At 42.0% G+C, this 26,585-nt stretch overlaps 1 protein-coding gene and 1 long non-coding RNA gene across 10 annotated transcripts in view; both read left to right on the top strand.

The window, feature by feature from the left end:
- The window catches only part of LOC108175467 (glutamate receptor ionotropic, NMDA 2A), a 290,700-nt gene that overhangs the window by 64,154 nt on the left and 199,961 nt on the right, over positions 1-26,585 (top strand). The gene's annotated exons all lie outside the window — the stretch shown is intronic.
- LOC127489817 (uncharacterized) overlaps positions 1-26,585 on the top strand; it is an 80,146-nt gene that overhangs the window by 49,763 nt on the left and 3,798 nt on the right. The gene's annotated exons all lie outside the window — the stretch shown is intronic.

Raw genomic sequence — 26,585 nt, 5'->3', positions numbered from 1 at the left:
ATTCAGGTGCTATTCTGTTCAGCTACATCCTTACTGATGGTGTGACTGCTGATCTGGTAACGAAAGAGATGTCTTGACGTCTGTGAGTGTAATAGTGCCTTTGTTTATTACTTTTTGTAGTTTTAACAATGGTCGCTTATGTATTTTGGGATGAGGTTTACTTTTGGATTCACTATCCTACTCCATTGAAACGTGTTTCTTCTGTTCTTTCAGGAATCCCAAAGCAAGGTCTTGGTTATTGTAGGTTTATTGAAAGTCTGGAAAGACAGTTGTCATTTCACAGAGTTCCTTGTTTTTCATGGTGGAGTTGATAGTCAATTGTCTTGAGTTTGCCTAACTACATTCAGGTTTGTTTTTTTTTCTCAAAACCTCTTGCTGGAGGTTTTTTTGGTTGTTTGTTTTTTGTTTTGTTTTGTTTTTTATTTAGCTGGTGTTAAACCTAGAACGATTTTAGAAGAAATGTTATATTAATAATATTCAGTCTTCCAGTCCTATGCACAGCGTATTTACTTAGATCTTCTTTAGTTTCCTTCATCAGAATCTTAGTCTTCAGCCAACATAATGGGTATTTTATTGATAGGGTTTATGAGTTTTCATTTCAGTAGGCTATTTTAAATTTCAAATCAGTGTCTACCTGTTGATGATGGTAGTATACAATTGATTTTTTTTTTATTTTGACAGACAGAGTGGACAGTGAGAGAGAGAGACAGAGAGAAAGTTCTTCCTTTGCCGTTGGTTCACCCTCCAATGGCCGCCGCGGCTGGCGCGCTGCGGCCGGTGCACCGCGCTGATCCGATGGTAGGAGCCAGGAGCCAGGTGCTTTTCCTGGTCTTCCATGGGGTGCAGGGCCCAAGCACTTGGGCCATCCTCCACTGCACTCCCTGGCCACAGCAGAGAGCTGGCCTGGAAGAGGGGCAACCGGGACAGAATCCGGCGCCCCAACCGGGACTAGAACCCGGTGTGCCGGCGCCGCTAGGTGGAGGATTAGCCTAGTGAGCCGCGGCACCGGCCTACAATTGATTTTTTTAACTTTTATTTAGTAAATATAAATTTCCAAAGTATAGTTTATGGATTACAGTGGCTTTGCCCCACATAACTTCCCTCCCACCCGCAACCCTTCCATCTCCCATCCCTCTCCCATTCCATTCATATTAACATTCATTTTCAATTATTTTCATATACAGAAGATCAATTTAGTATATATTAAGTAAAGATATCATCAGTTTGCACCCACACAGAAACACAAAGTGTAAAATACTGTTTGAGTACTTGTTATAGCATTAATTCACATTGAACAACACATTAAGGATAGAGATCCTACATGAGGAGTAAGTGCACAGTGACTCCTGTTGTTGACTTAACAATTTGACACTCTTGTTTATGGCATCAGTAATCTCCCTAGGCTCTAGTCATGAGTTGCCAAGGCTCTGGAAGCCTTTTGAGTTCGCCGACTTCGATCTTGTTTCGACAAGTTCATAGTCAAAGTGCAAGTTCTGTCCTCTCCAGATAAAGGTACCTCCTTCTTTGATGGCCCGTTCTTTCTACTGGGATCTCACTCGCAGAGATCTTTCATTTAGCTCCTTTTTTTTTTTTTTGCCGGAGTGTCTTGGCTTTCCATGCCTAAAATACTCTCATGGCCTCTTCAGCCAGATCCAAATGTCTTAAGGGCTAATTCTGAGGCCAGAGTGCTATTTAGGACATCTGCCATTCTATGAGTCTGCTGTGTATCCTGCTTCCCATGATGGATCGTTCTCTCCCTTTTTGATTCTATCAGTTAGTATTAGCAGACACTAATCTTGTTTATGTGATCCCTTTGAATCTTAGGCCTATCATTATGATCTATTGTGACCTGAAATTGATCACTTGGACTAGTGAGATGGCATTGGTACATGCCACCTTGATGGGATTGTATTAGAATGCCCTGGCACATTTCTAACTCTAGCATTTGGGGCAAGTCAGCTTGAGCATGTCCCAAATTGTACATCTCCTCCCTCTGTTATTCCCACTCTTATATTTAACAGAGATAACTTTTCAGTTAACTTTAAACACCTAAGAATAATTGTGTGTTAATTACAGAGTTCAACCAATAATATTAAGTAGAACAAAAAAAATGCTGAAAGGGATAAAGTATTAAATTGTACATCAACAGTCCGGACAAGGGGTAATCAAGTCACTGTTTCTCATAGTGTCCATTTCACTTCACCAGGTTTCCTTTTTGGTGCTCGGTTAGTTGTCACTGATCAGGGAGAACATATGATATTTCTCCCTTTGGGACTTGCTTGATTCACTCAGGATGATGTGTTCCAGATTTCTCCATTTTGTTGCAGATGACCAGAATTCATTGTTTTTGACTGCTGTATAGTATTCTATAGAGTACATGTCCCATAATTTCTTTACCCAGTCTACTGTTGATGGGCATTTGGGTTGGTTCCAGGTCTTAGCTATTGTGAATTGAGCTGCAATAAACATTAATGTGCAGACAGCTTGTTTGTTTGCCAATCTCATTTCCTTTGGGTAAATTCCAAGGAGTGGGATGGCTGGGTTGAATGGTAGGGTTATATTCAGGTTTCTGAGGAATCTCCAGACTGACTTCCATAGTGGCTTAACCAATTTGCATTCCCACCAACAGTGGGTTAGTGTCCCTTTTTCCCCCGCATCCTCACCAGCATCTATTGTTGGTAGATTTCTGCATGTGAGCCATTCTAACTGGGGTGAGGTGAAACCTCATTGTGGTTTTGATTTGCATTTCCCTGATTGCTAGTGATCTTGAACATTTTTTCATGTGCCTGTTGGCCATTTAGATTTCCTCTTTTGAAAAATGTCTATTGAGGTCCTTGGCCCATCTCTTAAGTGGGTTGTTTGTTTTGATGTTGTGGAGTTTCTTAATTTCTTTGTAGATTCTGGTTATCAACCCTTTATCTGTTGCATAGTTTGCAAATATATTTTCCCATTCTGTCTGTTGCCTCTTCACTTTCCTGACTGTTTTCTTTGCAGTACAGAAACTTCTCAAATGATGCAATCCCCAATGTTAAATTTGATTTTGACTGCCTGTGCTTCTGGGGTGTTTTCCAAGAAGTCTTTGCCGGTGCCAATATCTTGCAGGGTTTCTCCAATGTTCTCTAATAATTTGATGGTGTCGGGTTGTAGATTTAAGTCTTTCATCCATGTTGAGTGGATTTTGTGTATGGTGAAAGGTAGGGGTCTTGCTTCATGCTTCTGCACATGGAAATCCAATTTTGTAGCACCATTTGTTGAATAGACTGTCCTTACTCCAGGGATTAGTTTTGGATCCTTGATCAAATATAAGTTGGCTGTAGATGTTTGGATTGATTTCTGGTGTTTTCATTCTGTCCCATTGGTCTATTCATCTGTTTCTTTTTTTTGTCTCATATCTTTTTATACATATTTTATTTTATTTAATGAACATAAATTTCCAAAGTACAGCTTATGGATTACAATAGCTTCCCCCCCCCATAACTTCCCTCCCACCCACAACATTCCCCTCCCCCACTCCCTCTCCCATTCACATCAAGATTAATTTTCAATTATCTTTATATACAGAAGATCAATTTAGCATATATTAAGTAAAGATTTCAACAGTTTGCACCCACACAGAAACACAAAGTGTAAAATACTATTTGAGTACTAGTTATAGCATTAATTAAACACCTAAGAGTAATTGTGTATTAATTACAGAGTTCAACCAATAGTTTTAAGTAGAACATAAAAAATACTAAAAGGGTCAAGTATTAAGTTCTATTTTTTTCTTTTTCTTTTTTTGTTTGTTATTTAGTTTTTAATTTAATAAATGTGAATTTACAAAGTGCAACTTTTATATTGTTGTGGCTTCCCCCCCCAACCTCCCTCCCTCCCATGGCCCTCCCCTCTCCCACTCCTTCTCCCTTCCCGCCCTTCATCGAGTTTCATTTTCAATTACCTTCATATACTGAAGATCAACTTAGCATATACTAAGCAAGGATTTCAACAGGCTGCACTCACACAACCGCACAAGGTATAGGGTATTGTTTGACTAGTAGTGTTGTTTTTAAGTTTCATAGTAGAACACGTTAGGCTGGCACCGCGGCTCACTAGGCTAATCCTCTGCCTAGCGGCGCTGGCACACTGGGTTCTAGACCCGGTCGGGGTGCCGGATTCTGTCCCGGTTGTTCCTCTTCCAGGCCAGCTCTCTGCTGTGGCCCGGGAGTGCAGTGGAGGATGGTCCAAGTGCTTGGGCCCTGCACCCCATGGGAGACCAAGAAAAGCACCTGGTTCCTGGCTCCTACCATCGGATCAGCGCGGTGTGCTGGCCGCAGCGCGCCGGCCGCGGCGGCCATTGGAGGGTGAACCAACGGCAAAGGAAGACCTTTCTCTCTGTCTCTCTCTCTCTCACTGTCCACTCTGCCTGTCAAAAAAAAAGTTTCATAGTAGAACACATTAAGGACAGAGATCCTACATGGGGAGCATGTACCCAGTGAATCCCGTTGTTGATTTAACAATTGGCACTTATATTTATGACGTCAGCAATCACCCGAGACTCTTGCTATGAGCTGTCTAGGCTGTGGAAGCCCCTTGAGTTCACCGACTCTGAACTTGTTTAGTCAAGGCCATATCACAGTGGAGGTTCCTTCCTCCTTTCAGAGAAAGGCGCCTCTCTCCTTGATGGCCTGTTCCTTCTGCTGGGGTCTTGTTCACCAGGATCTTTCATTTAGAATGTTTTTTGCCACCACGTCATGGCTTTCCATGCCTGTGAGACTCTCATGGACCTTTTAGCCAGATCCTAATGTCCCAAAGGTTGATTCTGAGGCAAGAGTGCTGCCATTCCGAGTCTGCTGTGTGTCCCTCTTCCCCCGCAGGATCATTCTCTCCCTTTTAATTCTATCCTTCATTATTTGCTTACACTGGTCTTATTTGTGAAATCTCATCGACACATACCCTATCTTTTTGATCAGTTTTGTATTTATACTTATCACTTTACCAAGTGCACTGGCATTGGTACCTGCCTCCTTGGTAAGATTGAGTTGAAATCCCCTGGCACATTTCTAGTTCCACCATTGGAGGTAAGTCCGAATGAGCATGTGCCAACCTATATATCTCCTCCCTCTCTTATTCCCACTCCTATGTTTAACAGAGATCACTTTTCTGTTAATTTTAAACACCTAAGAATGATTGTGCATTGATTACAGAGTTCAACCAGTGGTCTTATGTAGAACAAACAGAGCAACAACAATACTAAAAGGAATAAAATAGTAAGTTCTTCCTCAACAGTCTGGACAAGGGGTGCTCATGTCATTGTCTCTCATATTGTCCATTTCACTTCAATTGGTATCATTTTAGATGCTCGTTTAGTTGCCATCGATCAGAGAGAACATATGATATTTGTCCCTTTTGGACTGGCTTATTTCACTCAGCATGATGTTTTCCAGCTTCCTCCATCTTGTTGTAAATGCCTGGATTTCATTGTTTTTTTTACTGCTGTATAGTGTTCCATAGAGTACATATCCCATAGTTTCTTTATCCAGTCATCCGTTGATGGACATTTAGGTTGATTCCATGTCTTAGCTATTGTGAATTGAGCTGCAACAAATATTGAGGTGCAAATGGCTCTTTTTTTCTCCCCTTTAATTCCATTTGGGTAAATTCCAAGGAGTTGGAGGGCTGGGTCCTATGGTAGTGCTATATTCAGGTTTCTGAGGATTCTCCAAACTGTCTTCCATAGTGGCTTTACCAGTTTGCATTCCCACCAACAGTGGATTAGTGTCCCTTTTTCCCCACATCCTCACCAGCATCTGTTGTTGGTTGATTCCTGTATGTAAGCCAATCTAACCGGAGTGAGGTGAAACCTCATTGTGGTTTTGATCTGCATTTCCCTGATGGCTAGGGATCCTGAGCATTTTTTCATGTGTCTGTTGGCCATTTGGATTTCCTCTTTTGAAAAATGTCTGTTAAGGTCCTTGGCCCATTTTTTATTGGGTTGTTTGTTTTGATTTTGTGGTGTTTTTTGATCATTTTATAGATTCCAGTTGTTAATCCTTTATCTGTTGTGTAGTTTGCGAATAACGTCTCCCATTCTGTTGGTTGCCTCTTCACTTTCCTGACTGTTTCCTTTACTCTTAAGAAACTCTTCAATTTGAGGTAATCCCATTTGTTTATTTTATCTTTGATTACTCATGCCTCTGGGGTCTTCTTCAGGAATTCTTCGCCTGTTCCAATATCTTGAAGGGTTTCCCCTATGCTCTCAATTAGTTTCATGGTGTCGTGGTGCATCTCTAGTTCTTTGATCCATGTTGAGTGGATTTTTGTACAAGGTGTAAGGTAGCGGTCTTGCTTCATACTTCAACATGTGGATATCCAGTTTTCCCAGCACCATTTGTTGAAGAGGCTGTCCTTGTTCCAGGGGTTGGTTTTAGGTCCTTTGTCGAATATGAGTTGGTTAAACTCATATTCATCTGTTTCTATACCAGTACCATGCTGTTTTGATTACAACGGCCCTGTAGTATGTCCTGAAATCTGGTATTGTAATGCCTCTGGCTTTGTTTTTGTTGTACAAGATTGCTTTAGCTATTCAAAGTCTCCTGTGTCTCCATATAAATTTTAGCATCATTTTTTCCAGATCTGAGAAGAAGGTCTTCGGTATCTTGATTGGTATTGCATTGAATCTATAAATTACTTTTGGGAGATTGGATATTTTGTTGATATTGATTCTTCCAATCCATGAGCATGGAAGATTTTTCCATTTTTTGGTATCCTTTTCTAATTCTTTCTTTAAGATTTCTCATAGTAGAGATCTTTAACGTCCTTGGTTAAGTTTATTCCAAGGTATTTGATTGTTTTTCTAGCTATTGTGAATGGGATTGATCTTAGCAGTTCTTTCTCAGCCGTGGCATTTCCTATGTATACAAAGGCTGTTGATTTTTGTGCATTGATTTTATATCCTGCTACTTTGCCAAACTCTTCTATGAGTTCCAATAGTCTCATAGTAGAGTTCTTTGGGTCCCCTAAGTAAAGAATCATATCATTTGCAAAGAGGGATAGTTTGAGTTCTTCCTTCCCAATTTGTATCCCTTTAATTTCTTTTTCTTGCCTGATGGCTTGGCTAGAACTTCCAGAACTATATTGAATAACAGTGGTGAGAATGGGCATCCCAGTCTGGTACCAGATCTCAGTGGGAATGCTTCCAACTTTCCCCATTCAATAGGATATTGGCCGTGGGTTTTTCATAAGTTGGCTTTGATTGTATTGAGGAATGTTTCTTCTATACACAGTTTTCTTAGGGTTTTCATCATGAAAGGGTGTTGTATTTTATGAAATGCTTTCTCGGCGTCTATTGAGATAATCATATGGTTTTTCTTCTGCAGTCTGTTAATGTGGTGTATCACATTGATTGTTTTGCGCACATTGAACCATCCCTGTATACCAGGGATAAATCCCACTTGGTCTGGGTGGATGATCTTTCTGATGTGTTGTTGCATTCTCTTGGCCAGAATTTTATTGAGGATTTTTGCATCTATGTTCATCAGGGATATTGGTCTGTAATTCTCTTTCAATGCTGCATCTTTTTCTGGCTTAGGAATTAAGGTGATGCTGGCTTCATAGAAAGAATTTGGGAGGATTCCCTCTTTTTCGATTGTTCTGAATAGTTTGAGAAGAATTGGAGTTAGTTCTTCTTTAAATGTCTGGTAGAATTCAGCAGTGAATCCATCTGGTCCTGGGCTTTTCTTTGTTGGGAGGGCCTTTATTACTGTTTCAATTTCTGACTCAGTTATGGGTCTGTTTAGGTTTTCGATGTCTTCCTGGTTCAATTTAGGTAGGTTGCATGTGTCCAGGAATCTATCCTTTTCTGATAGATTTCCCTGTTTGCTGGCATACAAGTCCTTGTAGTAATTTCTGATGACTCTTTTTAGTTCTGTGTTGTCTGTTGTTATGCTTCCTTTTGCATCTCTGATTTTATTGATTTGAGTCTTTTCTTTTTTTAGTTAGTTGGGCCAATGGGGTGTCAATTTTGTTTATTTTTTCAAAAAACCAGCTCCTCATTTGGCTGATTTTTCTAATGTTTTTTTGGATTCAATCCTATTGATTTCTTCTCTGATTTTAATTATTTCTCTTCTCCTACTAGATTTGGGTCTGGTTTGCTGCAGTTTTTCTAGATCCTTGAGATGAAATGAAAGCTCATTTATTTGGTGCCTTTCCAATTTCTTGATGTAGGCACCTATTGCTATAAACTTGCCTCTTAACACTGCTTTTCCTGTATCCCATAAGTTTGATATGTTGTGCTGTTATCTCATTTACTTCCAGAAAGTTTTTGATTTCTCTTTTGATTTCTTCTAAGACACAGTGTTCATTCAGGAGCATGTTGTTCAATCTCCATGTGTTTGTGTATGCTCTAGGGATTCCTGAGTTGCTAATTTCCACCTTCATTCCACTGTGGTCTGAGAAGCTGTATGGTATGATTCTAATTCTTTTGAATTTGCTGAGACTTGCTTTATGGCCTAGTGAAGCGGTATTGGATAGGAGGGCTTATCATTTTCTTTGTTGGAGGATTTATAACTGGATTCAATGTCTTGAGTAGATACAGGTGGATACTTCAGAAAGTCGCAGGAAGCTGAAGTGGAAAGTTTATTGAGGCCTGCAGAAATGTCCTCACCAGGCTTTAATTTTTTATTTCATCTTCTTTCATAAGTGAGAGATTTGCAAAGTACTTATTTTTGGTTAACAGCTCTTTCTTTTTTAAGACTTGGACTACATCTCACCACTTTCTCCTAGCTCATATAGGGTGTCTGATGAGAAGTCAGATGTGATTCTAATTGGAGATCCTCTGAAAACGGTCTGGTGTTTCTCTTGTATGATTTTAGAGTCCTGTCTTCATGTTGGAGTGTGCAGAATTTGATTGCAGTGGGTCATGTTGAAGATCTTTCTGGTCATGTGTATTAGGACTGCCATGTGCTTCCTGTGCTCCACCATTCCTTTCTTCAAATTAAGCAAGTTGTCTGTAACTACTTCAGTAAAAGGGCCTTCTCGTCAACTGTCTTTCTACGCTTTCGCCTGCTTATTCTGATAGTATCCCTCAGCTGAGGCCTAACAGTAAAAATGTTCTTAGTGGGTGACATGCTAGGGAGAGAATGACAAGGCCTATTCAGAGCAGCTGTCACTCCTGCTGCAGTCCCTCAGCTCTAGCTCCCAAGCACTTTGCCTGGCCTGAGGAGGATAGGGCTGCCCATGCTGTGACAGGTGCAGATAAAGTGTGTCCTCCCTGTTGCCACTACCACCTCGTGTCTGGCCACAGTTGAACCGTGGCCCCAAGGCTGGGAATGGCATCCAGGAGAGAAGTGATGCATACCACATTTCTGTTGGCTGCAGGCCAGTGCAGTCCCTGCGTGCTGTTTCACACCAGGAAGAGCAGGGCTCCTGCTGTGGCAGGGCCGAGAACCTCTGGGGTGCATCCTTGCTTGGCCTAGGAGAGAAGATGAGCTGTTATGACAGTCATGTTACCGGCATCTGGTGGCTGTGCCAGGGCTGGGTCTTGAATTGGTTCCCTCTGAGCAGTGGCTCGCACTGTCATTGCACTGCTAACACCCCCTGTGGTTCAGACTTGGAGCCCACCTTTGGCAGGATCCGTGGCCTGTGTGGTGGTCTTCATGTCTTCAGGTGCCAAGAGCACGAGCCCCCCTGGGATCTGTAGCTACTCTGGTCAGGTCTGAGTGTGGTTTGGTTGACTCTAGGGGGACAGACTTAACAGAGAGGATCTGCAGCTTGAGCTGTGAAGGCCAAGATTTAGTGAAAGGATAACTCTTCCCTGACTGAGCGTCCATCAGGAAAGAAAGGCCAGAGTATTGGCTCATGTCTTTGCTTGGGATTTCTTCCAGCCATGCAGCTTGACCTGTGTTAAGGCGGTGGGCAAGGGGAGGGTCTGGAGGGAGATACTGGCCTTGAACATGGGTGGTCCCTTGCTGAGATACTTACGCGAGGGGACCACAGCAGTTCTTTCTTTATATGTCACCACAGGGCCACACTGACTTATAAAAGCAAGAAGCCAGAGGCCCTTATTCATTCATTCCCACCGTACCGTCCCATGTTCCTCTGTACGCATTGCACATGTGTTCCCAAAGTGCTCCTGCTACAAGGCTCTGCCTGGATGCAGAGGCCCCCCACGTGGAGCCAAGAAGTCTTTGTAATTTGTTGTCTGTCAAGGTCACCTGATGGCATTGCTGGCTGTACTAAGTGGCACCAGGTGTCCTACAATTTTCCCAGCCTGCCTCGCTGGGGTGTTTAATGGTGAGAAGGAGGGAATGTAGAGGGCACAGCCCCATGAGGCAGCTCCCTGCATACTAGGGCCACACAGGTCACGTGCAGTGAGGGTGGCCTGGCTGGGCAGGAATCCACACACCTTCATGCACTCCTGTGCCCCTCAGTACAGCATGTAAGGGTGCAGCTGAGGCGATGGCCCCTTCCTGATGGGTTCAGGAGGCGCCCAGGATTAACCCTGAGCCTTCTGGTCAAGTGATGGTGACCCTAAACTCTGCAGCCGGGTGTTTCAGGAGAGCAGTCTTCTGTCTGTATATGTGTATTTGTGTACTTACATGTGCCTGTATGTAACAAACATACTTACTCACCTTACTCACATATTTTTTTTAAGGTTTATTTTTTTAAAACTTTTATTTAATGAATATAGATTTCCAAAGTACAGCTTATGGATTACAATGGCTTCCCCCCCATAACGTCCCTCCCACCCGCAACCCTCCCCTTTCCCACACCCTCTCGCCTTCCATTCACATCAAGATTCATTTTCATTTCTGTTTATATACAGAAGATCAGTTTAGCATACATTAAGTAAAGATTTCAACAGTTTGCTCACACACGGAAACATAAAGTGAAAAATACTGTTTGAGTACTAGTTATAGCATTAAATCTCAATGTACAGCACACTAAGGACAAAGATCCTACATGAGGAGTAAGTGCACAGTGACTCCTGTTGTTGACTTTACAAATTGACACTCTTGTTTATGGCCTCAGTAATCACCCTAGGCTCTTGTCATGAGCTGCCAAGGCTATGGAAGCCCCCTGAGTTCACTGACTCTGATAATTTTTAGACAAGGCCATGGTCAAAGTGGAACTTCTTTCCTCCCTTCAGAGAAAGGTACCTCCTTCTTTGATGACCCGTTCTTTCCACTGGGATCTCACTCGCGGAGATCTTTCATTTAGGTTTTTTTTTTCCCCCCAGAGTGTCTTGGCTTTCCATGCCTGAAATAGTCTCATGGGCTTTTCAGCCAGATCCGCATGCCTTAAGGGCTGATTCTGAGGCCAGAGTGCTGTTTAGGACATCTGCCATTCCATGAGTCTGCTGTGTATCTCACTTCCCATGTTGGATCATTCTCTCCCTTTTTTATTCTATCAGCTATTATTTTCAGACACTATTCTTATTTATGTGATTCCTTTGGTTCTTGGTCCTGTCATTATGATCAATTGTGAACAGAAATTGATCACTGGGACTAGTGAGATGGCATTGGTACATGCCACCTTGATGGGATTGAATTGGAATCCCCTGGTAGGTTTCTAACTCTACCCTTTGAGGTAAGTCAGCTTGAGCATGTCCCGAATTGCTCATCTCTTCCCTCTCTTATTCCCACTCTTATATTTAACAGTGATCACTTTTCAGTTAAGTTTCAGCACTTAAGAAGAATTGTGTATTGATTACAGTATTCAACCAAGAGTATTAAGTAGAACAAACAAAAAATACTAAGAGGGATGACATATCAAGTTGCTCATCAACAGTCATGGTGAGGGCTGATCAAGTCACCATTTCTCATAGTGTTCATTTCACTTTAACAGGTTTCCTTTTTGGTGCTCAGTTAGTTGTCACCTATCAAGGAGAACAAGTGGTATTTGTCCCTATGGGATTGGCTTATTTCACTCAGCATGATGTTTTCCAAATTCTTCCATCTTGTTGCAAATGACCGGGTTTTGTTGCTTTTGACTGCTGTATAGTATTCTATAGAGTACATGTCCCATAATTTCTTTACCCAGTCTACTGTTGATGGGCATTTGGGTTGGTTCCAGGTCTTAGCTATTGTGAATTGAGCTGCAATAAACATTAATGTGCAGACAGCTTGTTTGTTTGCCAATCTCATTTCCTTTGGGTAAATTCCAAGGAGTGGGATGGCTGGGTTGAATGGTAGGGTTATATTCAGGTTTCTGAGGAATCTCCAGACTGACTTCCATAGTGGCTTAACCAATTTGCATTCCCACCAACAGTGGGTTAGTGTCCCTTTTTCCCCGCATCCTCACCAGCATCTATTGTTGGTAGATTTCTGCATGTGAGCCATTCTAACTGGGGTGAGGTGAAACCTCATTGTGGTTTTGATTTGCATTTCCCTGATTGCTAGTGATCTTGAACATTTTTTCATGTGCCTGTTGGCCATTTAGATTTCCTCTTTTGAAAAATGTCTATTGAGGTCCTTGGCCCATCTCTTAAGTGGGTTGTTTGTTTTGATGTTGTGGAGTTTCTTAATTTCTTTGTAGATTCTGGTTATCAACCCTTTATCTGTTGCATAGTTTGCAAATATATTTTCCCATTCTGTCTGTTGCCTCTTCACTTTCCTGACTGTTTCTTTTGCAGTACAGTAGCTTCTCAATTTGATGCAATCCCAAATGTTAAATTTGACTTTGACTGCCTGTGCTTCTGGGGTGTTTTCCAAGAAGTCATTGCCGGTACCTATATCTTGCAGGGTTTTTCCAATGCTCTCTAATAATTTGTTGGTGTCAGGCCATAGATTTAAGTCTTTAATCCATGTTGAGTGAATTTTTGTGTAAGGTGAAAGGTAGGAGTCTTGCTTCATGCTTCTGCACTTGGAAATCCAATTTTCCCAGCACCATTTATTGAATAGACTGTCCTTACTCCAGGGATTGGTTTTGGATCCTTGATCAAATATGAGTTGCCTGTAGATGTTTGGATTCATTTCTGGTGTTTCAATTCTGTTCCATTGGTCTATCCATCTGTTTCTGTACCAGTACCATACTGTTTTGATAACAACTGCCCTGTAGTATGTCCTGAAATTTGGTATTGTGATGCCTCCGGCTTTGTTTTTGTTGTACAAGATTGCTTTAGCTATTCGAGGTCTCCTGTGTCTCCATATAAATTTTAGCATCATTTTTTCCAGATCTGAGAAGAAGGTCTTCGGTATCTTGATTGGTATTGCATTGAATCTATAAATTGCTTTTGGGAGAATGGACATTTTGATGATATTGATTCTTCCAATCCATGAGCATGGAAGATTTTTCCATTTCTTGGTATTCTCTTCTATTTCTTTCTTTAAGGTTTTGAAATTTTCATTGTAGAGATCTTTAACGTCCTTGGTTAAGTTTATTCCAAGGTATTTGATTGTTTTTGTAGCTATTGTGAATGGGATTGATCTTAGAAGTTCTTCCTCAGCCATGGCATTGTCTGTGTATACAAAGGCTGTTGATTTTTCTGCATTGATTTTATACCCTGCTACTTTGCCAAAATCCTCTATGAGTTCCAATAGTCTCATAGTAGAGTTCTTTGGGTCCCCTAAATAAAGAATCATATCATCTGCAAAGAGGGATAGTTTGAGTTCTTCCTTCCCAATTTGTATCCCTTTAATTTCTTTTTCTTGCCTGATGGCTTGGCTAGAACTTCCAGAACTATATTGAATAGCAGTAGTGAGAGTGGGCATCCCAGTCTGGTACCAGATCTCAGTGGGAATGCTTCCAACTTTTCCCCATTCAATAGGATGTTGGCCGTGGGTTTTTCATAAGTTGGCTTTGATTGTATTGAGGAATGTTCCTTCCATACCCAGTTTGCTTAGAGTTTTCATCATGAAAGGGTGTTGTATTTTATGAAATGCTTTCTCGGCGTCTATTGAGATAATCATATGGTTTTTCTTCTGCAGTCTGTTAATGTGGTGTATCACATTGATTGTTTTGCGCACATTGAACCATCCCTGTATACCAGGGATAAATCCCACTTGGTCTGGGTGGATGATCTTTCTGATGTGTTGTTGCATTCTCTTGGCCAGAATTTTATTGAGGATTTTTGCATCTATGTTCATCAGGGATATTGGTCTGTAATTCTCTTTCAATGCTGCATCTTTTTCTGGCTTAGGAATTAAGGTGATGCTGGCTTCATAGAAAGAATTTGGGAGGATTCCCTCTTTTTCGATTGTTCTGAATAGTTTGAGAAGAATTGGAGTTAGTTCTTCTTTAAATGTCTGGTAGAATTCAGCAGTGAATCCATCTGGTCCTGGGCTTTTCTTTGTTGGGAGGGCCTTTATTACTGTTTCAATTTCTGACTCAGTTATGGGTCTGTTTAGGTTTTCGATGTCTTCCTGGTTCAATTTAGGTAGGTTGCATGTGTCCAGGAATCTATCCTTTTCTGATAGATTTCCCTGTTTGCTGGCATACAAGTCCTTGTAGTAATTTCTGATGACTCTTTTTATTTCTGTGGTATCTGTTGTTACGTTTCCTTTTGCATCTCTGATTTTATTGATTTCGGTCTTTTCTTTTTTTAGTTAGTTGGGCCAATGGAGTGTCAATTTTGTTTATTTTTTCAAAAAACCAGCTCCTCGTTTGGTTGATTTTTTGTAATGTTTTTTTGGATTCAATCCTGTTGATTTCTTCTTTGACTTTAATTATTTCTCTTCTCTTACTAGATTTGGGTCTGGTTTGCTGTAGGTTTTCTAAATCCTTGAGGTGAATTGAAAGCTCATCTATTTGGTGCCTTTCCAATTTCTTGATGTAGGCACCTATTGATATAAACTTTCCTCTTAACACTGCTTTTGCTGCGTCCCATAAGTTTTGGTATGTTGTGCTGTTATCCTCATTTACTTCCAAAAAATTTTTGATTTCTCGTTTAATTTCTTCTATGACCCATTGTTCATTCAGGAGCATGTTGTTCAATCTCCATGTGTTTGCATATGCTCTAGGGATTCCTGAGTTGCTAATTTCCACCTTCATTCCTTTATGGTCTGAGAAGCTGCATGGTATGATTCTAATTCTTTTGAATTTGCTGAGACTTGCTTTATGGCCTAGTATGTGGTCAATCCTAGAGAAGGTTCCATGTACTGCAGAGAAGAATGTAAAATCTTTAGCTGTAGGATTGAAAGTTCTGTAGATATCTATTAGATCCAATTGAGCTATAGTGTCATTTAAATCTACTGTATCCTGGTTGATCTTCTGTCCTGTTGATCTGTCTATTTCTGAGAGTGGAGTATTGAAGTCCCCCAGTACTATTGTATTGGGGTCTAAGTCTCCCTTTAAGTCCGTTAACAAATCTTTTAGATAAACCGGTGCCCTGTAGTTAGGTGCATATACATTGATAATTGTTATATCTTCCTGTTGAATTGATCCCTTAATCATTATGTAGTGTCCCTCTTTGTCTCTCTTAATGGTTTTTGTGGTAAAGTTTATGGTGTCTGATATTAAGATGGCTACGCCCGCTCTTTTTTCATTTCTGTTGGCATGGTATATCTTTTTCCAGCCTTTCACTTTCAGTCTGTATGGATCTTTGTTGGAAAGATGTGTTTCTTGTAAGCAGCAAATAGATGGGTTTTGTTCCTTAACCCAATCAGCCAATCTGTGTCTTTTAACTGGACAGTTCAGGCCATTCACGTTCAATGTGACTGTTGATAAGTGGTAACTTTGCCCTGCCATTTGCCAAAGATAAGTTCTAATATATGCTTTGAATTCCCTGTGATCTTTTGCTGTGAGCTTTCCTTCCTTTACCTTCTTTCATATTGATGACCGTGTTTCTGTGTTTCTGTGTGCAAGACATCTTTAAGCATCTGTTGCAGGGCTGGACGAGTGGCGACAAATTCTTTCAATTTCTCTTTGCTATGAAAAGTCTTTATTTCACCTTCATTCACAAATGATAGCTTTGCAGGATATAATATTCTGGGCTGGCAATTTTCTCTCTTAGTACCTGGGCTATATCTTGCCATTCCCGCCTAGCTTGTAGGGTTTCTGATGAGAAGTCAGCTGTGAGTCTGATTGGAGATCCTCTGAGAGTAATCTGACGTTTCTCTCTTGCACATTTTAGGATCTTTTCTTTATGTTTCACCGTGGAGAGTTTAATTACAATGTGTCGTGGTGAGGATCTCTTTTGGTCGTGTTTATTAGGGGTTCTGTGAATTTCCCACATCTTTAAGCGTCTTGTGCAGGGCTGGACGAGTAACGACAGATTCTTTCAATTTCTGTTTGCTATGAAAGATCATTATTTCACCTTCATTCACAAATGAGAGCTTTGCAGGATATAATATTCTGGGTTGGCAGTTTTTCTTTCTAGTCCCTAGGCTATATCTTGCCATTCCCTCCTAGCCGGTAGGTTTTCTGATAAGAACTCTGCTCTGAGTCTAATTGGAGATCCTCTGAGAGTAATCTGACATTTCTCTCTTGCACATTTTAGAATCTTTTCTTTATGTTTTACTGTGGTGAGCTTGATTACAACGTGTCGTGGTGAGGATCTCTTTTGGTCATGTTTATTAGGGGTTCTATGATCTTCCTGTGTTAGGATGTCTCTGTCCTCCAAACCGGGAAGTTTTCTGCTAGTATCTCACTAAAAAAGGCCTTCTAATCCTTTTTCTCTCTCCATGCCTTCTGGAACTCCTGGAAGCCAAATGTTGGTTTTTTAAATAGTATCCTATAGATTCCTGGTAATTTTTTCAGATTTCTAATTTCCTCTTCTTTTCTTTGGTTTGACTGAATCTTCCTGTGCTCTGTCTTCTGAGTTCGATATTCTCTCTTCTGCTTCACTGATTCTGTTTTTAAGGCTCTCTAATGCGTTTGTCATTTGATCTATTGAATTCTTCATTTCATTTTGATTTCTCTTCACTATCACACTTTCCTGTTCTACTAGTTGCTTCATTTAATTTTGATTCCTCCTTAAGATTTCATTTTCATGAGATTTTCTATCCTGTCCCTTAAGGATTTCTGTAGTTCAAGAATTTATTTTTGAGAACTTCTAAATGTTCTTATAAATTTTTTGAAATCCGTATCTTGCATTTCTTTTATCTCATCATCTTCATTATCTTGAATTGGGGTGTCTTGTTCATTTGGGGGCATCATAATGTCTTCCTTGTTCTTGTTTCCTCGGTTTCTGCATTTGTTGCTTGGCATTGTGGAGATATTCTTTGGTTTCTTCTTTTTTTTCCTTCACTGTGGTGGTTTCTCTCATTATTCTGTGACTCTAGATTCAGTGGACTGTCTGCTTTTGATGGCTCCTTAGAGGCTTGTGAAGGGTATGGCCAGAGAGCTGTTTGGTTTTTCAGGGTTAAAGGTATGCTAAAGGTGACACACCCAGGTTAGGTGTGGTAAATCTCTCTTGCTCTTGCTCTCTCTCTTTTTATTCAGAAGGGAAGTAATTCTGCAGAGCTGAGCAGAATTGAAGGTAGTCAGTGTCTGAGCTCTGGCCCCTGTGGGTATAATATTCATCTGCTCTGTCCCAAGGACCACACAAAGGATCTGTGCAGTCCTCAGCATAAGCTCAAATTCCCCTGCAGTCTCCCACCGGTTTGCCAAGGTTACCAAGTTTGTGTACTCTCCCGAGAGTACTCACATCTCGGGTACTCGGTGAGTTCTCTCACACAACCTCAGTTTTTTTTCCCCACAGTCTCAGTTCCTTAGCTCCACACATTCACTAGGTCCTAACCTCTTGTTATTTCTCCCCACCAGAGTCAGGTTTTTCTGCTTGGCTGATGGCAGGTGCAGCTTTTAAGTATGTCCAAAATGGTGCCTGCTCTTTGTCTTGCTTGCCTTTGTAAAGTGAATGGAAAGAGAGAATCATGTCTGTACTGGACCCTTTTATTTATTGATTTATTTTTTTTCTCTCCTCTAGTTAGGCTGGTGAACTTTCTCCCATGGGGCTTCAAGCCTCGTTCCCTCTAGGCTCTTCCTGCCACTTTCCCGGCAGTGTCTGGGGCTACTGCAGTTTTGCCTCACCTCCCTTTCCTGCGCTGGTGTGTAGACTTGGCAACTTGGGTCCTAAGCCATGGGTGCCTGTGCCCTCCTCATAGGTCCACTGTATCACACTAGTTCCAGAAGAGTTTCCTCTGCAGTTTTTCTGTAACTCTTCCCTGAAACTACAGTATCTCCACTTTTATTAAACTGTCTTTTCCTGGACTATCAGTGTACTCCCTCCCTATTCCACCATCTTGGAGGACTCTTCAGTTTACATTTTTAAGAATACAGTATGTAACTGTTTAATGTACATGACAAAATCCTTAATTTTAGAAATTCACAACTGTCTAAATGTCCAAAGAATCCTACAATCCGGTATAAACATGAAACATTTTCTTCCATTATAACAAAATTAAAATTAACCCATAGTCTAACATTGAGAAATGAGATGAAAAGTACAAATGTTATAAAGTGCATGTAGAAAATATCAAGTGACCTCAGATGCTACCTTTCTGTATTCTATCTTGCTTTGTGGAAGACATGATTTGTCCCATTTCAAACAGGATCCATACGTTAAATGCAGGGCTATACTGTGGAGGGCGGAGACTGGGAAGCAGACCTGTGTTCAGTGGAGAGTAGTGTAGATCACAGGTGTTTCAACTTCTTCTGTGAGTGTCTGAATAAATAAATTACATATATGGCCTCATACGCAAGACAGAGATTATACCACACAGAATGTATGTAAGGAAGAAGAGAATGAATGGGTACTGGAATCTTCTAAGACAGAGTTAAACTCATTTTCAAATTCTGTGTTCATAGGGTTTGAAATTCATATAATATCAAATTCTACATACACTCTAGTAGTTGGTCTTGATGTAGTATTTTATTTACAGCTATGTCTTCCTTCTTTAATTTTTAACTTTTTTAAAGATCATATTTATTTATTTGACATTGAGAGTTACACACAGAGAGGATGAGAGGCAGAGAGAGAGAGAAAGAAGGAGACAGAGGGGGAGAGACAGAGGGAGGTTCTGCAACTGCTGGTCCACTACGCAATTGGCTGCAAAGGGTGGAGCTGAGCAGATCTGAAACCAGGAGCCAGGAGCTTCGCCAGGGTCTCCTCATGTGTGCAGAGGCACAAGGACTGGGGCCTCTTCTACTGCCTTCCCAGTCCACAGAGGAGAGCTGCATCGGAAGTGCAGCAGCCGGGACTCGAACTGGCGCCCATACCGGATGCCGGCACTGGGGGCGGTGGCTTTACCCACACCTCAAAGTGCCGATCCTCCTGGAAGCCGTTCCCCTGGGATCCAGCTGTCTGCTAACACACCTGGGAAAACAGAGGGGGATGGCCCAAGGACTTAGGCACCAGAACCCAGAATGGAGCACCAGATAAAGTCCCAGGCTTCTGCTTCTGCCTGGCCCAGTCCCGGCCTTTGTAGCTACCTGGCGGGTGAACCCTCAGATGGATGATCACTCAGATCAAGAGGGGTGCTGGCGATGCCGCTTGCACTGCTGCTCTCCCCAAGAGGTGGCAAGGGCCAGTGCTGGGCCCGGCAGAAGCCAGGAGGCAGGAGCTCCATTCAGGACTCCTACAAGGTAGGGAGACGGGGTCCAGGGTACCTGGACCATCAGCGGTTGCCTCCCTGGGTCACAACCTGGAGCAGGAGATGCAAACTGGAAGTGGCCCTGGATGCAGCAGTGCAGTGAAGTGTCCTGTGGAATCATTAAAATAGCCCATGGGAACTGCGCCTGTGCCCTGCCCTGTGACCTGGAAGTGCACCCACTCACGCAGCCCCGAATGCTCCACAGGACTCAGGTGGGAGTCAGCGCTGCATCTTCTCCTGCCAAGGAGCATGCATAAGCTGTGAGGAGCCATCCCCGATGCTGTTGGCTGAGCCTGAGGGAAACCCAGCAGCCCCAGGGTCAGGCTGCGATCAGGAGAAGCTGTGAGTCCTAGGCAGCCACAGCATTTCCCAGGCTCATTTTTCTTCTTCAGCCCCTTCTGGAAGCAATGGCTGTCCCGCCAACAGACCAGGCCCCCTTAGAGGTGAGTGATGCGCAGCTGTTGCGGTGTCCCGCTGGGGGTCTTGGCTGTCAGTGCACCTGTTGCTCTGGGGTCCCGAAGGCGCGGGTGGAGTCGCGGTCATGCAGTGCGGACGGTCTGGAAGGGTCCCCAGGGTGCGAGCAGCTGTGCGAGAGCAGAGGTGGCTGGGTCTCCTCCCGGAAGGACCCGCGTTCCCTTCTGTTTGCTTTTTGAGGGCCCAGCCGCCCTGCTCTAGACCTCTGAGACTGTTGTCGGGAGGAATGAGAGCGAAAGTGCGTGTCTGTGTCCTGGTCTAGGAGGACAGTTTCGGGTTCCTGGCATTGGGTGTGATGTTAGCGCTCTGTGGGTTTTTCATGAACGAGCCTTGTCAGGCCGAGGTGTACCTTCTGTTCCTAATTTGATGATTTTTTTTTAAATATCGGAGAAAGTATGGAAGTTTTTGTGGAATAGTTTTTCCGTGTCTGTAGGGATAATGTGTGGGCTTTTCTCTTGTTGATTCTGTTCTGTGATATATTGATTTTGTGTGGTAGTCATCCTTGAATTCCTGCAGTAACTCTCAGTTGAGCACTGTGAGCTAAGCTTTGGTTGTGCTTCTGGATCACATTTTGCAATTTGTTCAGCATTGTGACAGATTCATGACAGATATTTATATGCTACTTTATTATGTGTTTGTTTTCGATGTTGGGATAATGCTGTTCTGATGGAAGAAAATTGGATGTTTTCCCTCTTAATCTACTTTTTGGAAGGATTTGTGAATCATGGATTTTAATTACCCTGTAACTGGAGTTCTCACTGGTGAAGCCTTGTGGTCCTGGAATTTTATTCATTTTTTTTTGTGTTTCTTTTTTTTTTTTTTTTTGTTTCCCTGCTAATACAGTCTTATTTCAATTTAAAAGTATATTCACAGTTTCTAGTTTGACTACAATCATTTTTGGGGTTTATTTCTTTCTGAGAATCAATCCACTGTATCTACATTGACCAAATTCTTGTGCCTTGGTTTTCCCATAGTGTTTTTTGATTATTATTTTAGTAAGGTTGTTAGTAATGTCCTCTCTGTCATTTCCCTTGTTAAGTCACTTGATGCTGTTCTCTTTTTTGCTTGTTTCATGTGTATAAACGTAGTGTCAGTTTCACTGAGTTTTCAAGAACTGTATTTTGGTCTCACTGAATTTTTGTTGTGATATTTTCTATGCCGTTGACTTTATTTCCGTTTGAATCATTTTCCTGCTTCCAGTTTCTTAAGATTTACTTTGCTGTTCTAGTGTTTGAGGGTAAAATTGGGTTTATGGGTCTGATGTCTGTATTCTGTAATATATACCTGTAGAGCAATACAATACCAGTTCACATTCCCACTAGCAGTGGATTAGGGTGCCTTTTCCCTCACATGCTCAAGGTCGTTGTAGAATTGATTTGCATTCTTTAACTTTTAAAAAATGAATATAGATTTCCAAAGTACAGCTTATGGACTACATTGGCTTCCCCCACCCCCCGATGACTTCCCTCCCACCCGAAACCCTCCCCTTTCCCGCTCTCTCTCCCCTTCAATTCATATCAAGATTCATTTTCAATTTTCTATATATACAGAAGATCAGTTTAGTATACATTAAGTAAAGATTTCAACAGTTTGCACCCACATAGAAACACAAAGTGAAATATACTGTTTGAGTACTCATTATAGCATTAAATCTCAATGTACAGCACATTAAGGACAGAGATCCTACATGAGGAGTAAGTGCACAGTGACTCCTGTTGTTGATTTTACACATTGACACTCCTGTTTATGGCATCAGTAATCTCCCTATGCTCCAGTCATGAGTTTCCAAGGCTATGGAAGCCTTTTGAGTTTTCCGACTCTTATCTTATTTAGACAAGGTCATAGTCAAAGTGGAGGTTCTCTCCTCCCTTCAGAGAAAGGTACCTCCTTCTTTGAAGACCTGTTCTTTCCACTGGGATCTCACTCGCAGAGATCTTTCATTTAGGTCTTTTTTTTTGGCAGAATGTCTTGGCTTTCCATGCCTGAAATACTCTCATGGGCTTTTCAGCCGGATCCAAATGCCTTTAGGGCTGATTCTGAGGCCAGAGTGCTCTTTAGGACATCTGCCATTCTATGAGTCTACTGTGCAAGAGAGAAACGTCAAATTTTTATTTTTATTTAATGAATACATTTTTACATAGATACAACTCTAGGACTATAGTGGTTCTTTCCCCATATCCCTCCAACCCCCATCCCGGCTCCCATTCTCTCTCCCATCTCGTTTTTCATTATGGATCATTTTTAGTATGACTTTATATATAGAAAACCAATTCTATGCTAATCATAGACTTCAGTAATTTGCACCCACGCCAACATACAACATATAGAGTACAGTTTGGGGAGAGAATTTGCAGTCAATTCTCATATTACTATTCAATAGGGACAGAGGTCCTACCTGGGAAGCAAGTTAAAAGTGAGTATTGTTATTCTTTTAAATTTTTTTTAACTTTTATTTAATGAATGTAATTTCCAAAGTACAGCTTATGGATTACAATGAGGGTGGGCTCCAGAGAACGTGGGCTATCAGCGTCTACGTCCCTGGGTCACCGCGTGGATGCAGCAGTGTGGAGATGCGTCCTGGGGTGCCATGGTGATGACCCGTGGGGAGTGCGCCTGCACCTGGGCCTGGCGCTGTGACCGGGAAGTGCACCCACACACCTGGCGCCGACTGCCCCGCGGTGCTCCGCTGGGGGTCAGCGCTGTGTCTGCTCCTGCCCGAGAGCCCACGCAAGCGGTGGGGAGAGGAGCCCTCCTTGATACTGCTGACCAAGCCTGAGGGAGACCCAGCGGCCCCAGCGTCAGGCCGGCATCTGGAGAGGGTGCGGGTCCAAGGCTTCCGCGCCATTTCCGAGGCGCATTTCTCTTCTTTGGCCCCTTCCGGAAGCAACGGCCTTGGCGGACCTCTGTGCTACCAGAAGACCCGGCCCCTTGGAGGTGAGTGATGCGCAGCTGTTGCGGTGTCCCGCTGGGGGTCTTGGCTGCAGGCGTGCCTGTTGCTCTGGGGTCCCGAAGGCGCGGGTGGAGTCGCGGTCATGCAGTGCGGACGGTCTGGAAGGGTCCCCAGGGTGCGAGCAGCTGTGCGAGAGCAGAGGTGGCTGGGTCTCCTCCCGGAAGGACCCGTGTTCCCGTCTGTTTGCTTTTTGAGGGCCCAGCCGCCCTGCTCTAGACCTCTGAGACTGTTGTCGGGAGGAATGAGAGTGAAAGTGCGTGTCTGTGTCCTGGTCTAGGAGGACAGTTTCGGGTTCCTGGCATTGGGTGTGATGTTAGCGCTCTGTGGGTTTTTCATGAACGAGCCTTGTCAGGCCGAGGTGTACCTTCCGTTCCTAATTTGATGATTTGTTTTTTAGTATCGCAAAAGTCACAGGAGTTTTTGTGGAATAGGTTTTCTGTGTCTGTCGGGATACTTTGTGGGTTTTCCCCATGTTTGGTCTGTTCTGTGATAGATTGATTTTGTATGGTAGAATTGCATCCTTGCATTTCCGGAGTAACTCTCAGTTGCACACAGTGTGCTAAGCTTTGGTTGTGCTTCTGGATGGCATCTGGTCATATTTTGTTGAGGCATGTGACACATTCACGACGGATATTTGTGTGCCATTTTCTTTGTGATGTGCTTGTTTGGGATGTTGGGATGATGCTGGTCTGATGGAATGAAATGGAAGGCTTTTCCTCTTCATCCCCTTTTTGGGATGGTGTGTGAATCACGGATTTTAATTATCTTTTAAGTGGAGTTCTCACCTGTGGAGCCATCTGGTCCTGGACTTTTCTTCTTGTCTTTTTTGTTTGTCTCTGTTTCCCTGCAACTACAGTCTCTTTTCAAATTATAAGTGTATTCAGAGTTTCTTGTTTTACTGTATTCAGTTTTAGCGGTTTGCATCTTTCTGAGAATCAAGCCACTCTATCTAGGTTGACCAAATCCCCGTGCCTGGTTTTTCCCTAGTATTTTTGGATTACTATTTTGGCAAGGTTGGTAGTGATGTCCTCTCTGTCATTTCTGTTGTCAAGTCACTTGAGTCTGTTCTCCTTTTTCCTCCTATTTCCTCATTTGTCAGTTTCACTGAGTTTTCAAGAACTGTATTTTGGTCTCACTGAATTTTTGTTGTGATATTTTCTATGCCGTTGACTTTATTTCCGTTTGAATCGTTTTCCTCCTTCCAGTTTCTTAAGATTTACTTTGCTGTTCTAGTGTTTGAAGGTAAAATTGGGTTTATGGATCCGATGTCTGTATTCTGTAATATATACCTGTGGAGCCATACAGTTTCTCATGTGAAATTGGTCCTGTCAACATGGAAAACTGTATGGGTGTACCCACTACTGGGAACATATTGAAGGAAACGATATCATTGTGTAGACAGAGAGGCTTTCACAGGCCTATGCTTATTGCAGTAGGATGCACAATAGCCAGGCTATGCAGTCTGCACACGCATGTATGGTGTCCATAGCCCAGAATGTCTTTATTCAGTCTTGAGGTGATCGGCATTTTGGCTGATGGCATATCTTTGTTCTTGTGAACTGAGCTGTAGTAAATATGGGGGCAGAGAGAACTCTTTTTTTGTATGCTGATTTCATTTCCCTTGGGTGCATTCCCAGAGCTGATGTGGCTGGTTCCTATGGTATGTGTATATTTGGATTTCTGACTTATCTCCATGCTGTCTTCCACAGTGGCAATACCAGTTCACATTCCCACTAGCAGTGGATTAGGTTGCCTTTTCCCTCACATCCTCAAGGCCATTGTACTGTCGATTTGCATTTCCCTGATGGCTAGTGATCTTGAGCATTTCTGCATGTGTTTGTTGGACATTTAGATTTCCTTTCTTTTTTTCTTTTTTCTTTTTCTTTTTTTTATTTAGTAAATATAAATTTCCAAAGTACAGTTTATGGATTACAATGGCTCCCCCCCCATAATTTCCCTCTCACATACACCCATCCCATCTCCCGCTCCCTCTCCCATTCCATTCACATGAAGATTCATTTTCAATTATCTTTATATACAGAAGATCGATTCAGTATATAGTAAGTAAAGATTTCATCGGTTTGCACCCACACAGAAATACAAAGTGTAAAATACTGTTTCAGCAGTAGTTATAGCATTATTTCACATTGGACAACACATTAAGGACAGATCCCACATGAGAAGTGAGGACACAGTGACTCCTGTTGTGGACTTAACAATTTGACACTCTTGTTTATGGCATCAGTAATCTCCCTAGGCTCTAGTCATGAGTTGCCAAGGCTCTGGAAGCCTTTTGAGTTCGCTGACTTCAATCTTATTCCGACAGGGTCATATTCAAAGTGGAAGTTTTCTCCTCCCTTCAGTGAAAGGTATGTCCTTCTTTGATGGCCCGTTCTTTCTACTGGGATCTCACTCGCGGAGATCTTTCATTTAGCTCCTCTTTTCTTTTCTTTTCTTTTCTTTTCTTTTCTTTTCTTTTCTTTTCTTTTCTTTCTTTTTTTTTGCCAGAGTGTCTTGGCTTTCCATGCCTAAAATACTCTCATGGGCTCTTCAGCCATATCCAAATGTCTTAAGGGCTGATGATTCTGAGGCCAGAGTGCTGTTTAGGACATCTGCCATTCCATGAGTCTGCTGTGTATCCTGCTTCCCATGGTGGATCATTCTCTCCCTTTTTTATTCTATCAGTTAGTATTAGCAGACACTAATCTTGTTTGTGTGATCCCTTTGACTCTTAGACCTATCAGTGTGATCAATTGTGAAGTGAAATTGATCACTTAGACTAGTGAGATGGCAGTGGTACATGCCACCTTGTTGGGATTGTATTGGGATCCCCTGGCACGTTTCTAACTCCACCATTTGGTGTAAGTCCGATTGAGCATGTCCCGAATTTTACATCTCCTCCCTCTCTTATTCCCACTCTTATATTTAACAGGGATCACTTTTCAGTTAAAATTTAAACACGTAAGAATAATTGTGTGTTAATTACAGAGTTCAACCAATAGTACTAGAACAAAACAAAAAAATACTAAAATGGATAAAGTATTACATTGTACATCAACAGTCAGGACAAGAGCTGATCAAGTCACTGTTTCTGCTAGATTTCCTTTCTTGAAATATGCCTGTGGAAGCCCCTTGCCCATTTCTTGAGTGGGTGGTTTGTTTTGCTGTAGTTGAATTTTTTGAAAGTTTCTTGTAGTTTAGTTTATCCTTTATCAGTTGCATACTTTGCATATAATTTCTCCCATTCCGTTAGTTGCTTCTTTACTTGGCTGAGTGTTTTCTTTTGCAGGGCAGAAGCTTCTCCATTTTTTTTTTGGTGTCTTCTTCTATCTCTTTCTTTAATCTTTTGTGATTCCCAGATGTTGAACATCCTTGGTTAAATTTATTCCAAGCTTTTTATTTTCTTTGTAGCTATGTGAACGGGATTGGTCTTTGAAGTCCTTTCTCAGCCATGACATTGTCTGTGTATATAAAGACTTGATTTTTTATCCTGGCTCATTACCTAACTCTACTCTGAATTTCAGTAGTCTCTTAGAGGAGTCTTTTGGATCTCCTATATATAGAATTATGTCATCTGCAATTAGGGATAGTTGGACTTCCTCCCTCCCAATTTGTATCTACAATGAGAAATTAGAGAAGAAGTACCAACATGA

This window comes from Oryctolagus cuniculus, chromosome 19, assembly GCF_964237555.1.
Source record: "Oryctolagus cuniculus chromosome 19, mOryCun1.1, whole genome shotgun sequence".
NCBI classification, from domain to species: Eukaryota; Metazoa; Chordata; class Mammalia; order Lagomorpha; family Leporidae; genus Oryctolagus; species Oryctolagus cuniculus.
Note: the sequence above shows the minus strand (reverse complement) of the source record. Positions and strands in the feature narration are given on the sequence as shown.